Source organism: Dama dama, chromosome 26 (genome assembly GCF_033118175.1).
Source record: "Dama dama isolate Ldn47 chromosome 26, ASM3311817v1, whole genome shotgun sequence".
In the NCBI taxonomy this organism is placed as follows: Eukaryota; Metazoa; Chordata; class Mammalia; order Artiodactyla; family Cervidae; genus Dama; species Dama dama.
Genome location: NC_083706.1, coordinates 48,672,519 through 48,685,823, shown reverse-complemented (window position 1 = coordinate 48,685,823; position 13,305 = coordinate 48,672,519). Strand labels below are relative to the sequence as shown.

At 43.1% G+C, this 13,305-nt stretch overlaps 1 protein-coding gene across 1 annotated transcript in view; it reads left to right on the top strand.

Moving 5' to 3' along the window:
• The first annotated feature begins 13 nt into the window (after nucleotides 1-13).
• SERAC1 (serine active site containing 1) overlaps nucleotides 14-13,305 on the top strand; it is a 53,320-nt gene continuing 40,028 nt past the window's right edge. The window contains exon 1 of the mRNA XM_061130227.1: nucleotides 14-133. The gene's annotated coding sequence lies outside the window, so the exon portion shown is untranslated. The remainder of the gene's footprint in view (nucleotides 134-13,305) is intronic.

Here is a 13,305-nt window from a genome sequence, read left to right as displayed (position 1 = left end):
GAGGGCGGGGTCACGTGCTGCCCGCCGCCGGTGGAGGGGCGGGGACTGGAAGCTGTGGGCCGGGGTGGGCTCCCCGCGGACTGGCTTCTGCGTGAGCAGCCAGAGGGCTGTGGCCGCCTCCGCGCGCCGGCAGGTAAGGAAGGGCGGGTTGGGCTCGTGGGTCGGGGGCGGATGCGGGCCTTGGCGAAGCCGGGCACTGCGGGCCGTGGGGCGGGCGGCGACGCGGCGCTGCCGGGGCGCCCCAGCGAGGGCGCGCGGCCCCTGGCTGACCCGCTGACCCGGCGCTGGGCGTAAGGTGAGGGCCTCTCTCCCCGCCTCGGCAGCCCGGCTCTGCTCTCCCGGTCGCCACACTCATCTTAATTCCAGTCCCCGGCCGCCGAGAGCACCTGCCGGTACCGTCGGCCACAGGAAGGATGGTGAAAATGAGGAGGAAACAAGTCTCCGCAGTTCAGATCGGAACCTTTCAGACCACAGCTTCTATAGCTGTCACGCGAGAGGATGAATAAGATTGAATGCTGATCGGTCCTCCGAGCCCGGAGGAAAGACCCAGAGAGTTCTAAAATTACTTCCTTCCCCAGATTCGGATCTGTAGTCTAATATTCTGGCCACCTGATGCGAAGAGTCCACTCATTGGAAAAGATCCTGATGCTGGGAAAGACTGGGGGCAGGAGAAGGGGATCAGAGGATGAGATGGTTAGATAGCATCACCCGACCTAATGGATATGAACTTGAGCAAACTCCGAGAGACAGTGGAAGACAGAAAGAGCCTGGCGTGCTGCAATCCATGGGGTCGCAAAGAGAGTATTGGAGCTGTCTCTTTCTCTAATTGTTTTTTCACCAGTCGAGAAATGAGGTTTCTTGCTTTCTGTTACTTAGGTGAAATCGTACTTCTCCAATTGTGTGTTCGGGTGATTTAGGAACCTAGCTCTTTCATTTATTTCCCTCTTTCTTTGCTTCAAATCTTTCCCGTCCGGTTGGTTTCGATGCTGTTGCGCATGCTCGCTCCTTCTCTCTCTCTAATCTGCCCCAAGTCTAGTTGTTCCTAAATATATTCTCTCTTTTTTTTTCCTTCTTGAATGCATTCTCCTCTTTCACTGTCTCATCGGTTCCATCACATCAAGCCTCCATTCTTGTGCTCCGGGTGGTGGCCAGATGCCTGCACATTAATGACCTGTGACAACTCTAAAGAACGCCTCCCAACCCGAATTAGATCTCACTTCACCTTCACTTCAAAATCTGCTTTTCTTTCCATGTTTTTCCAAATCATCCAGATTTAAAATCTCCATTTTTTTATTCAATAAACATTTTGTGCGGTATATGTCAGACCCTATTCTAGACATTGAACTTACAGTGGTGAGCTAGCACCTAATTACAGGCAGGGAAAAGGACACTAAAAATCATATAACTAGAAGGTTAACTGATATGATGTGATAAAGAAGGACTGGAAGGGCTTCTTTTGTTAAGAGGTCATCAAAAATGGCCTTCAGTTCAAACAGATTTCTGAATAAAAGAGTAACTTCTACACACCAACAATAACTGGGAATTTTAATAATAAAAAGATGCTATTCATAACAGTATTGAAAACTGAAAGTGTCTGGAAATAGATCAAACTAAAGGTGCATCTTCCTTTAAGGAGAAAATTATAATGCTCTATTGAAACACATAAAAGAAGACCCAAGTAAATGCAGCTATATACCATATTCATTGGAGAAGGAAATGGCAACCCATTCCAGTATTCTTGGCCTGGAGAATTCTATGGACAAAGGAGCTTGGCGGGCTACAGTCCATGGGGTTGCAAAGAGTCAGACACAACTGAGTGACTATCACTCACTCACCATATTCATGGGGTAGGAAGACTCAGCATCATAAAGATGTCCATTTTCTCCAAATCTACAGATTTGTTGAAATTCCAATTAAAATTGGAATATGATTTTTCATGGAGCCTGATATGTTGAACCTAACATGTCTATGAAAAGACAGAGCACCTGAAATTCCTAACTCAATTTTGAAGAAAAAGTCTTTGCCTTCTAGGTATCAAAACAATATAAAGCCATAATAATCAAGACTCCTGGCTTAATTACTGGTCTTGATTTAGGGACAGGAAAGTAAACCCATGGAACAGAAGAGAGAGCTTAGAAACATGCTCATATACATACGGAAGTATACCACCAAGTAGTAGTATAAAAGCACAGTGTATTCAGTAAATGATGCTGAGCTATGTGGTATCCATATAGATTGAAGACAAAATTGTATTCCTACTTCACATCATTTACAACAGTAATTTCCAAATGGACTGAAGACCTAAGTGTGAAAAACACACCTGAAAAATATTTAGAAAAAAATATAGGAGGCTATGTTGTTTCTGGGGAAGATTTCTTTTTTGTTTCTTTGAGTTAAATACATGTAACACAAAATTTACCATTTTAACCACATATAGTGTACAATTCAGGGATATTCATGTTATCATGCCTCCGTTACTACAGCTTGTCTTCAGAAGCAGAATAACTTTGGCCACCTCATGCGAAGAGTTGACTCATTGGAAAAGACTCTGATGCTGGGAGGGATTGGGGGCAGGAGGAGAAGGGGACGACAGAGGATGAGATGGTTGGATGGCATCACCGGCTCTATGGACATGAGTTTGAGTAAACTCCAGGAGTTGGTGATGGACAGGAAGGCCTGGCGTGTTGCGATTCGTGGTGTTGCAAAGAGTCAGACACGACTGAGCGACTGAACTGAACTGAACTAGTTAGCAATCGAACCCGAGTCTCTTATGTCTCCTACATTGGCAGGCAAGTTCTTTACCACTAGCACCACCTGCAAAGCCCCAAGATTTATTACAAAACTGCGTTAATCAGTACTGTGTGATTTTACAGCTTCCCTGGTGGCTTAGACGGTAAAGCTTCTGTCCGCAACGCAGGAGACCCAGGTTCGATCCTTGGGTTGGGAAGGTCCCCTGGAGAAGGAAATGGCAACCCACTCCAGTACTCTTGCCTGGAAAATTCCACGTACTGAGGAGCCTGGTAGGCTACAGTCCATGGGGTCGCAAAGAGTCGGACACGATTGAGCGACTTCACTTCACTTCACACAAATAGATCAATGGAATGCAATGTAATACAGAAATAGGCCCATACTTATTTAATCAATTGATTTTCAACCAAGGCACAAAGTCAATTCAATGAGGATTGGGAAATGTTTTCAACAAATGATGCTGGGACTATTGGCTATTCATATAGAGGGGAAAAAAATGAACTTCAACTCCTGTCTCACCCAAATCAAAAAATTAATTTGAGATGAATCATAGGCCTCAATGTAAAAGTGAAAACCAAAAGGCCTTTTAGGCAAACTCATAGAATATTTGTGACTTTCAGGTAGGCAACAAAAATTTCTTAGATAGGACATAGGATGCAACAACAATAAAAGAAAAATAAATTTGGTTAAAGAGATGTTATGAAAATTAAAATTTCTGTTCATCAGAAGGCACCTTTATAAAAATGAATAGGCAAGTCACAAATTGGAATATACTTTACATATGCATACATATGCATACATACATATGTGTGTGTTTATCTATCTGTCTATATACGCACACTGAGGAAGCCTTGCCTTGGAGGTGTATTTTTTTGTTGTTGTTTGTAAGTTTAAAGGATTGGAAACAAAGTTTGGGTGGGATGCCAAAGGAAGGTGACTGTGGTGCATCCAAGTCACTGGCAAGGAAGCACTGTGTTCTGTAACATGGAGACTCAGAGGGGCCATCTTTTAAGATGTGGGCAGGTGCAGAAGTGGTACAGAGGGGTCACAAACTTTTGCTTTTTACAAATTAAGTGATTCACATTAAAAAAAAAAAAGTTGGTTAAGATTAGCTTTGGTCTCTGGTCTACAATGTGGACTTCTCTTTAATCAGAATTTCCCGTGGACTGGAAAAGACAAGAAAGCCCACTGATTCCTTCACAGTGTTTGCATAGTCTGTCTGGGAAAGGTTGCACTATTCTCTCTCCTCCCTTGTCTATCGTTGTCTGTACTCAGTGGAATTCTTTAGCACTCTTTGGCAAGACCTGCTAGATGAGTTCAGATTTTTTCCTTCAATTTGTCCTCAGACCAGCTGTTCTCAACTTCTACAAGAAAGTGGGATGGGGAGGGGTGGGGAGGAATGAGTTCCTGTACATATAGTTGTCTACATCAGTGTTACTATACATTTTGTTTTTTTAAATTACCGTTTCCTGACTCTACTGTAATTGCACCAAACACCTGTGTCATTCTTAGAGAAGGTGTTATTGTTACAATACCCATCAATGATAGAATGACGGTCTCATTATGGATTTCTTTCTCAGCAGAACCTTCCATTTCCCATATACTATATGTTATCTTATATGGAGGTCATTACTGTAAGTGGTCTCTGAGTCCCACTGCCCACCTTAGGGTGGAACCAAATGTTGCTTTCCAAAGTGCAGCTCAACATGGAAACTGGTGTCCAAATCTGTTGTTGTTCAGTCACTCAGTTGTGTCCAACTCTTTGTGACCCCATGAACTGCAGCACACGAGGCATCCTTGTCCTTCACTGTCTCCTGGAGTGTTCTCAGACTCGTGTCCATTGAGTCAGTGATGCCATCCAACCATCTCATCCTCTGTCACCCACTTCTCCTCTTGCCCTCAATCTTTCCCAGCATCAGGGTCTTTTCCAGTAAGTTGGCTCTTCACATCAGGTGGCCAAAGTATTGGAGCTTTAGCTTCAGCATCAGTCCTTCCAATGAATATTCAGGGTTGATTTCCTTTAGGATTGACTGGTTTGATCTCCTTACAGACCAAGGGACTCTCAGGAGTCTTCTCTAGCACCACAGTTCAAAAGTATCAGTTCTTCAGCGCTCAGCCTTCTTTATGGTTCGACTCTCACATCCATACATGAGTACTGGAAAAACCATAGCTTTGAGTAGATGGATGTTTGTCTGCAAAGTGATGTCTCTGCTTTTTAATATGCTGTCTAGGTTTGCCATAGCTTTCCTTCTAAGGAGCAAACGTCTTTTAATTTCATGGTTGCAGTCACTATCTGCAGTGATTTTGGAGCCCAAGAAAATCTGTCACTCTTTCCACTTTTTCCCCTTCTGTTTGCCATGAAGTGGTGGGACCGGGTGCCATGATCTTAGTTTTTTGAATGTTGAGTTTTAAGGCAACTTTTTCACTCCCCTCTTTCACCTTCATCATCAAGAGGCTCTTTAGTTTCTCTTCACTTTCTTCCATTAAAGTCATATCATTTGCATATCTGAGGTTGTTGATATTTCTCCCTGCAATCTTCATTCTAGTTTGTGAGTCACCTAGCCCAGCATTTCTCATGGTATACTCTGCATATAAGTTAAATAAGCAGGGTGACGTACCTGCTTATTTAACCCTTTTAAAATAGCCTTTCCCAGTTTTGATTAAGTCAAGTGGGCCTTAGGAAACATTATTAAAAACAAAGCTTATGGAGGTGATGAAATTCCAGCTGAGCTATTTAAAATCCTGAAAGATGATGCTTTTAAAGTGCTGCAGTGAATATGCCAGCAAATTTGGAAAACTCAGCAGTGGCCACAAGACAGGTAAAGGTCAGTTTTCATTCTACTCCCAAAGAAGGGCAATGCCAAAGAATATTCAGACTACCATACAATTGCACTCATTTCACATGCTAGCAAGTTGATGCTCAAAATCCTTCAAGCTAGGCTTCAGCAGTATGTGCACCGAGAACTTCCAGATGTACAAGCTGGATTTAGAAAAGGCAGAGGAACCAGAGATCAAATTGCTAACATCCACTGGATCATAGAAAAAGCAAAGAAGTTAAAAAAAAAGAAACCTGCTTCATTGACTACAGCAAAGCCTTTGACTATGTGGATCACAACAAATTGTGGAAAATTCTTAAAGAGATGGGAATACCAGACCACCTGACCTGTCTCCTGAGAAGCTTGTATGCATGACAAGAAGCGACAATTAGAACCGGAGCTGCGTGTATGAATCTGGGGCACAGTTTATTCACGAGGGCCCAGTGGCTCCCCACGGGCAGTATATGCTGTCTCTGGCAACTGTCCTTTTCCCTTCACCTACAGCTGTACTGCATGATGCAGCCCCTTTTATTAATCCCGGGAAGAGTGGCTGTCATGGCACAGTGGCAGAAATTATCGTTACTGCTCAAAACATCCCATAGTCCTGGGGGGCGAGGAGGGCATGGGTTTTCCAAAGCTTTACCTTCTGACTTTCTACCCCCCAGTATAGTGGATCACTGCTTAGATGCCAGTTTGGCTTCTGGTTGAATCAGCATGCTTAGCAAGCTCTGCTGCGTGTTTCTATCAGCCCGTTCCCAGAAGTGGTACTTGGCATTTTTGCCATTATTGTCTAGGTCTGCTCAAAGTGTCATTTGTCTCCTAGGCTGCTTTCTTCACCTGTCCCTTCTTCCTGAAATAGTAGCCCTGTTAATCCATCTATCTGCATTAATGGTCCCTTTTCTTCTCCATGACCGTATTCCTTGGTGGCTGTTCCTCTCTGACTCATCCCCTTTAGCCAGCCCCCAGGTCCGTCAGTATCTCTCTCTTCTCTTAGGTTTTGGCCAGTGTTGCTCAAGTCACCACAGGTGTTGGTTCAGTTAGGGAGAGATTGGTTGGGTGCAGTTTGGGCGAAGGGTATTCATCCAAAAGTATTAGGTGCCCCAGATCACAGTAATATGAGTAGGGTAGTGCCAGGATTCAGGGTGGTTTCTGTGGTCCGTCAGGCCTCCTGTAACATTCCACGTCTTCTGTGGGTTTGAGCATGGCTAAACTGTTTTACTTTCCTGTTGGCTCAGACGTAAAGCATCTGCCTACACTGTGGGAGACCCGGGTTCAATCCCTGGGTTGGGAAGATCTCCTGGAGAAGGAAACGGCAACCCACTCCAGTATTCTTGCCTGGAAAATCCCATGGATGGAAGAGCCTGGTAGGCTACAGTCCATGGGGTCGCAAAGAGTCGGACATGACTGAGTGACTTCACTTTCACTTTCACACTAATTCTAATCAGGGGTTAGCAGAGGCAGGAGGTAACCTTGAGGATGGGGCCCACCTGCAAAATGAAGGCTGGTATGTGTGAGGGCAATACTTTGGCCACCTGATGCGAAGAGCTGACTCATTGGAAAAGACCCTGATGCTGGGAAAGATTGAGGGCAGGAGGAGAAGGGGACAACAGAGGATGAGATGGTTGGATGGCATCATTGACTCGATGGACATGGGTTTGGGTGGACTCCGGGAGTTGGTGGTGGACAGGGAGGCCTGGCGTGCTGCGATTCATGGGGTCGCAAAGAGTTGGACACGACTGAGCGACTGAACTGAACTGAACTGATGTGTGAGGGCAAAGCACGACAGGAAACACAAGTGGCAGACAGCACTTCACGTTATAACCTGGACTCTGCAGAGATTGTCACCATCCAGTCCTCTTGACATACACCTGTTGACACACACCTACGACAAGCTCCCCCTAGCCAATTGTGGGGCAGTTGCTCCAAAAAATTCGACCTTAGTCTGGGCCCTGTGTAGTACCATATGTTATGAAAATGGTATACTAAAGGCTAAATCTAAATTAGAGAGTGACAGAAATGGGTACTTCAGTTCCAGAGTAGTGTAATTATAGCGAAAGGGGAAAGCAACTTGATCTTGAGAGTCAGAACTAGCTTCCAGGATCAGATAAGATAACTTTGTTCCAGCAACAGAACAGTCCTTATCTTAATATTAGGAGCCATCCTGTTTTTTCTTCCTGTTTCTTCTAAAGAGGACATTAAGGTCTGTTAAGGGCTTTCAGCAGCAGCTTTCCCTTTCATTGTGTTGATGGCCAGGAGGGATCACTCCTTCACTTGAATGAATCCAAGGCTTAACATCTTCAAGTTTAGCAGAAGAATTAGTTACTAGCAAAACCTCATGGGGCTCCAGCCACTGGGTGGGGATTGGTTTTCTGGGAGTACTTCTTTCCAGGTTTTTCGGTTGGGGGACATCTGTATGGTATACTTCATCCTGCTTTGGTCAGAGTGATAACTTCTGCCTTTTTGGAGGAAGTACCTGGTACTAGATTTTCTGCCTGTAAGACTTCTTGTAAGGTCACTACCTGCATATCCGCTTTATAACTTCTGTAGTTCATGAAACTGCTCCTATTGGTGAAGTGTCTAAGAGACTCCCTTTGGAGTATTTAAAAATAATGTAGAATTAAAGTAGAGGCAAAAATACCTAAAAAGATAGAAATTGGATTGGATTTAAAGCATTCTTATTTGGGAGAATTTTTGTATTGCTTAAGTTTATGTAGCATGTTAAAAATGTAGTTATTTTTTAAATGAATAGAAATAAATGATACAACTTTAAACCAGTTAAAAAGTAATAAAGAAAACTTGATTTATCCCACGTACAATACATGTAAATGGATTAAACTTACATGTTAAAAGATTTTGGAATTAAATATATATGATATCAAGATTATGAGCATGATTGGGGAAAATGATAGTTAAGCACATGTTAAAACTGGTAAGGAAATATTAATGTCTTATGAAATAGAACTTAAGGCAATAAATATTAATAGGGATAAAGAGGGATCAGATATGATGATGAAAGGGACAGGGTACACTAAGGTTTCAATGGTCGTAAGTTTTTATACACCTAATGACATGTCTTTTCACATCATGACCAAAATATGACAGTATTTGTTTGGCACACTGGCAGGGGGATTCTATAGTAGAAGGTAAGACCCATGAGGGCAGGTATATAGGTTTCATATTCATTACTGTATCTCCAGTACTTAAAACAGTCCCTGGTTTATAGGTGCTCAAGTATTTGTTGAATGAATAAATAATTTAAAGAACTAATGGACAAGTCTAAGCGGAATCTGATAAATCAAGAAACCAGTATGAGAATTTTGAAAAACCTCTCTGAGGTACTAGAAGGTCATGCAGATAAAATTTAGTAAGGCCATAGAAACTTTTTAACAACAAAGTTCATGAGCTTGCTATAATAGATATACTAAATTTTGCCCATAACAAAGGATAAGTTTATATGATGCTTTTATAAGTATTGGTTGCAATTAGGTGGCAAAGCAAATCTTCATAATTCCAAAGAATCTATGCCATCTAGCACAATGAAGAGATAATCTTTAGAAATTTCAGGTTTAAAGACTGGAAACAGAACTAAACAATCACAGATTAGAGGAGGTCTTATCTCAGGTCAGATTTGGAGAAGGAAATGGCAACCCACTCCAGTGTTCTTGCCTAGAGAATCCCATGGACAGAGGAGTCTGGCAGGCCATGGTCCATGGGGTCGCAGAGAGTTGGACATGACTGAAGTGTCTAAACACACACAGTAGAAATGTCAGGACTTGTGAAATTGAAGTAAAGCAAAACTAGAGGGGAATTTATGGTCTTAAATGCACTTATGAGACAGCAAGAAATACTCATAGTATATTACATTTTGTTGAAGAAGTTAAGAAAAGGACAGGGTAAATCCAAACAAAGAAAGAAGATAGTGAAGAGCAGAAATAGAAAACAAAATAAAACAGAGATGCTCAGCAAAACCAATAGATGAAGAAAATTAATAAATAAAATTTTCTATTAATAAATTTTTAGAAGACAACTGAAAAGTAAAAAAGAAGAAACCCAAATAATGCCAGGAACAAAAAAGTTAGGCAATTTTAGGGATAAAAAGATCATAGAAGTAAACAGGAATAGCTTTATGTTCATGATTTTGAAAACCTAAATTCCCACTTTCTTGAAAAATAGAAATTATCAAGACTAATTCAATAAAAAAATCTAAATTAGTAGTTATAGAAATGAAGTGACTCTGAAAAAGAGGCACATTAGCAACCTAATATGGACCTTGGTTAGACCCTAATTCTAGTAGTCCAGTGGTGCAAAACCAAAGTTTATGAAATAATTAAAACATTCATTGGACTTTTGATGATACTAAGGAATTTTTTTGGAGAGGGGAATAATGGCGGTTAATTTTCTCAGCAGTAGCATACTATAGTATTTAAGGGTTAAATATGACATGACATCATGGAATTGCTTCAGAATAATTGAGTGTTACGGTGGTGGAGTGAATGTGGGTTACAGATGGCACTGTTCAATACTATAGCCACTAGCCATATGTGGGTAATTAAAATTTAAAAGATGAAATGACAGTTCCTCAATCATTAGCATATTTTCACATTAGCAATAGGAAATCTCCATCATGCAGAAGTTCTTTTGGATAGCGCAGGCGTAGAGGAAACAAGGTTGACCTTGTGTTGGTAAGTTTTGAGGCTGAGTGATGAGGGGTTCATTTTATTATTCTCTCCGCATTTGTATACATTTGAAATTTTCCATGAAATGAGGAGACAAAGAAAAACCATGCATGACCTTTGTGGAGAAAATTACAAAAGATCTAAAAGAAGAATTGAAGATATACTTTTCATGAATGGAGAGACTCCATGTGATATCAGTTCAGTTCATTCGTTCAGTTGTGTCCGACTCTTTGCGACCCCATGGACTGCAGCACGCCAGGCCCCCAGGCCTCTCTGTCCATCACCAGCTCCCGGAGTTTACTCAAACTCATGTCCATCGAGTCGGTGATGCCATTCAACCATCTCATCCTCCGTCGTCCCCTTCTCCTCCCGCCTTCAATCTTTCCCAGCATCAAGGTCTTTTCAAATGAGTCAGCTCTTTGCATCAGGTGGTCAAAGTATTGGAGTTTCAGCTTCAGCATCAGTCCTTCCAATGAATATTCAGGACTGATTTCCTTTAGGATGGACTGGTTGGATCTCCTTGCAGTCCAAGGGACTCTCAAGAGTCTTCTTCAACACCACAGTTCAAAAGCATCACTGCTCCCAAATTAAGTCTGTAAATTCAATTCATTTCCATAAAAATCCCAATAGACAAGATAATTGTGAAAAGAATGGGGGCGGGGTGCTTACCTAGAAACTATCAAGGCTTATTTTAAAGGTATAGAAATTAAGAAAGGCATTGTATCGCTGATGCAGAGTTAGACAAATATACCAGTGGAACAAAACTCTCCAGAAATGGACCCTAGGTGGATTAGACCTCGGTGTAGGGAGGAGTCATATCAGTGCAGAAACTATGTTTTGGTAATAAATGGTCTTGGGATATTTGGGAATATGGTAATTTGACTTTGGACATGGGTGTTTGTGGTGCTTCTGAGTGGAAATGTGAATTAGGCAGCTGAATATGTGTGTGAATCTTAGCAGAGAGACTTGAATTAGTTATAGAAGTTTGGGAATCATAAGCTTACAGGTAAAACTTTTTGATGAAAGCACTGAAATTACTTAGCACGAGAAGACAGCATGAGGGAAAAAGAGGGCCGTAGGTGGAGCCCACTGCAGCACTAAGGGTTAGGGACTGCGTGGTGGCGCTGGTGGTAAAGAACCCGCCTGCCGGTGCTGGAGTGTGAGAGCCTCAGGTGCGATCCCTGGGTCGGGAAGATCCCCTGGAGAATGCAATGGCAACCCACTCCAGTATTCTTGCCTGGAGAATCCCAAGAACAGAGGGGCCTGGTGGGCTGCAGTCCATGGGGTCGCAAAGAGTCGGACACGACTGAAGCGATGCAGCATGCGTGCACACACAGAGGCAGCAGAGCCAGCTGTGAGCCCATTGAGGGCACATCTCAGGTTTCCACCCTGGCAGGTGGTAGGTGCTCAGTAAGTTTTTGTCAAGTGAGTAATGGGATGGAGTGGCCAGAAATGTGAGCATCAGACGAGAAGACCCGGTGTCCCAGTAGCTAGAGGAGAGAAGGAGAGGGCAGTCAAATGCTTCAGACAAAGACTGGAAGATCGTGACTGAAAAGTGGCTTTTGCAGCAAAGATGTCACTCACTGGTGACCCTGGGGAGGGCTATTCCAGTGTTGCAGGAAGACACACTGGGGAAAGAACCTTAAGAAATGCAGGTGACAGACGTGCAGTTGGTAAGAGAAGTGGTAGCGGATTGGAGGTCGGGTCGGAGCTTGGCAGAGTATGTGAATGTTTAGGGCAGTCGTTGTGGGGATGAAGAGATTTCCACCACTTGAAGTGGTGGAGGGCACTGGGTAGACTGGGGGTTTACTTTTTTCCCCCCAGGTATTTGTTCATTTTTGTGTTTTGATGGGAGAACACTGGACATCCAGTATTTCGAGGGGAGGAGCAGAAGGAGCTGGAGAAGAGTGTGTGAAGATAAAGAAGAGAAAGCTAATGAATGGATCAAGGTCCCTGTGGAAGTCAAAGAGATGAGAACATAGATGGTACATTTCCCTGTGAGAAAGGATGAGACCTTTTCCTCAGAAATAGGAAAAAGTCCTATTTGATAAAAGTCCATTTGGAGTCTGGAAAAGGTGATGCAGGTAAAGACGTGAAAACCAGCCAGGGTAGATTTCCTGTGATACTATGAAGCTTAGGCTTGGGGGTGCCTTACCACATGGGCACCTTTCAGTACTCAGAATTAGTAGGAGCTGTCATGTTTTAGGGAGGGAGGAACATCAGAGTATAATCCCAAAGCGTTACTTTGTAAGCACTTCCGACAGATTACCTAATGAAACCCCAGAAGAAAGGTATCAACATTTCTAAGACTGCAGGAATTTATTGTGGTATCTTTTCTCATTCTAAATCACTTTCATTTTAGTACCTAATTTGATATTTGTGGTTTTGTGTGTAGTTTTTTTTTTAAAGGAAATTCCCCCTACCCCACTATCTGAATACAATTTGTTTCCCTCAATACTTCAATCGATCCCTGCTTGTAGATATGGGGGCAGAAGTTGAAGGAGTTCATAGGCTTCATTTTCCGAGCGAAGTGAGAGACAAGTCATTTGAAAGGGATGAAGGGAGGGTAGGACACTTGCAGAGTTCCTGGATATTTAGAGCAGTTGTTGTGAGGGTAAGAAGAGAAACGGTTAGGGATCATTCTGGGAGCCCACTCCCGGCTTGCCTATCTCCTCTGTCCCCTATCTTGGCTGTCCAAGCGTCGGAACACAGAAAACACGTTTCAAGTTGGGGCTGCAGGATAGTATTATTAGAAAGAGGAGGGCTCTGATGGGCTTCCCTGTGGCTCAGCTGATAAAGAATCCGCCTGCAATGCAGGAGACCTGGGTTCGACCACTGGGTTGGGAAGATCCTCTGGAGAAGTGAAAGGCTACCCACTCCAGTATTCTGATATGGAGAATTCAGTCCATGGGGTTGCAAAGAGTCAGATGCGACTGAGCGACTTTTCACTCACTCACTCACTGGTGTGTTGAGGGAGCAGGTGGAGAGAGAGGGTGAAGTGATGCACCCCAGAATCAAGGCTGAGTTGGGAAGGAAGTGGAACCACGAGATGGCTGCTCACTCCC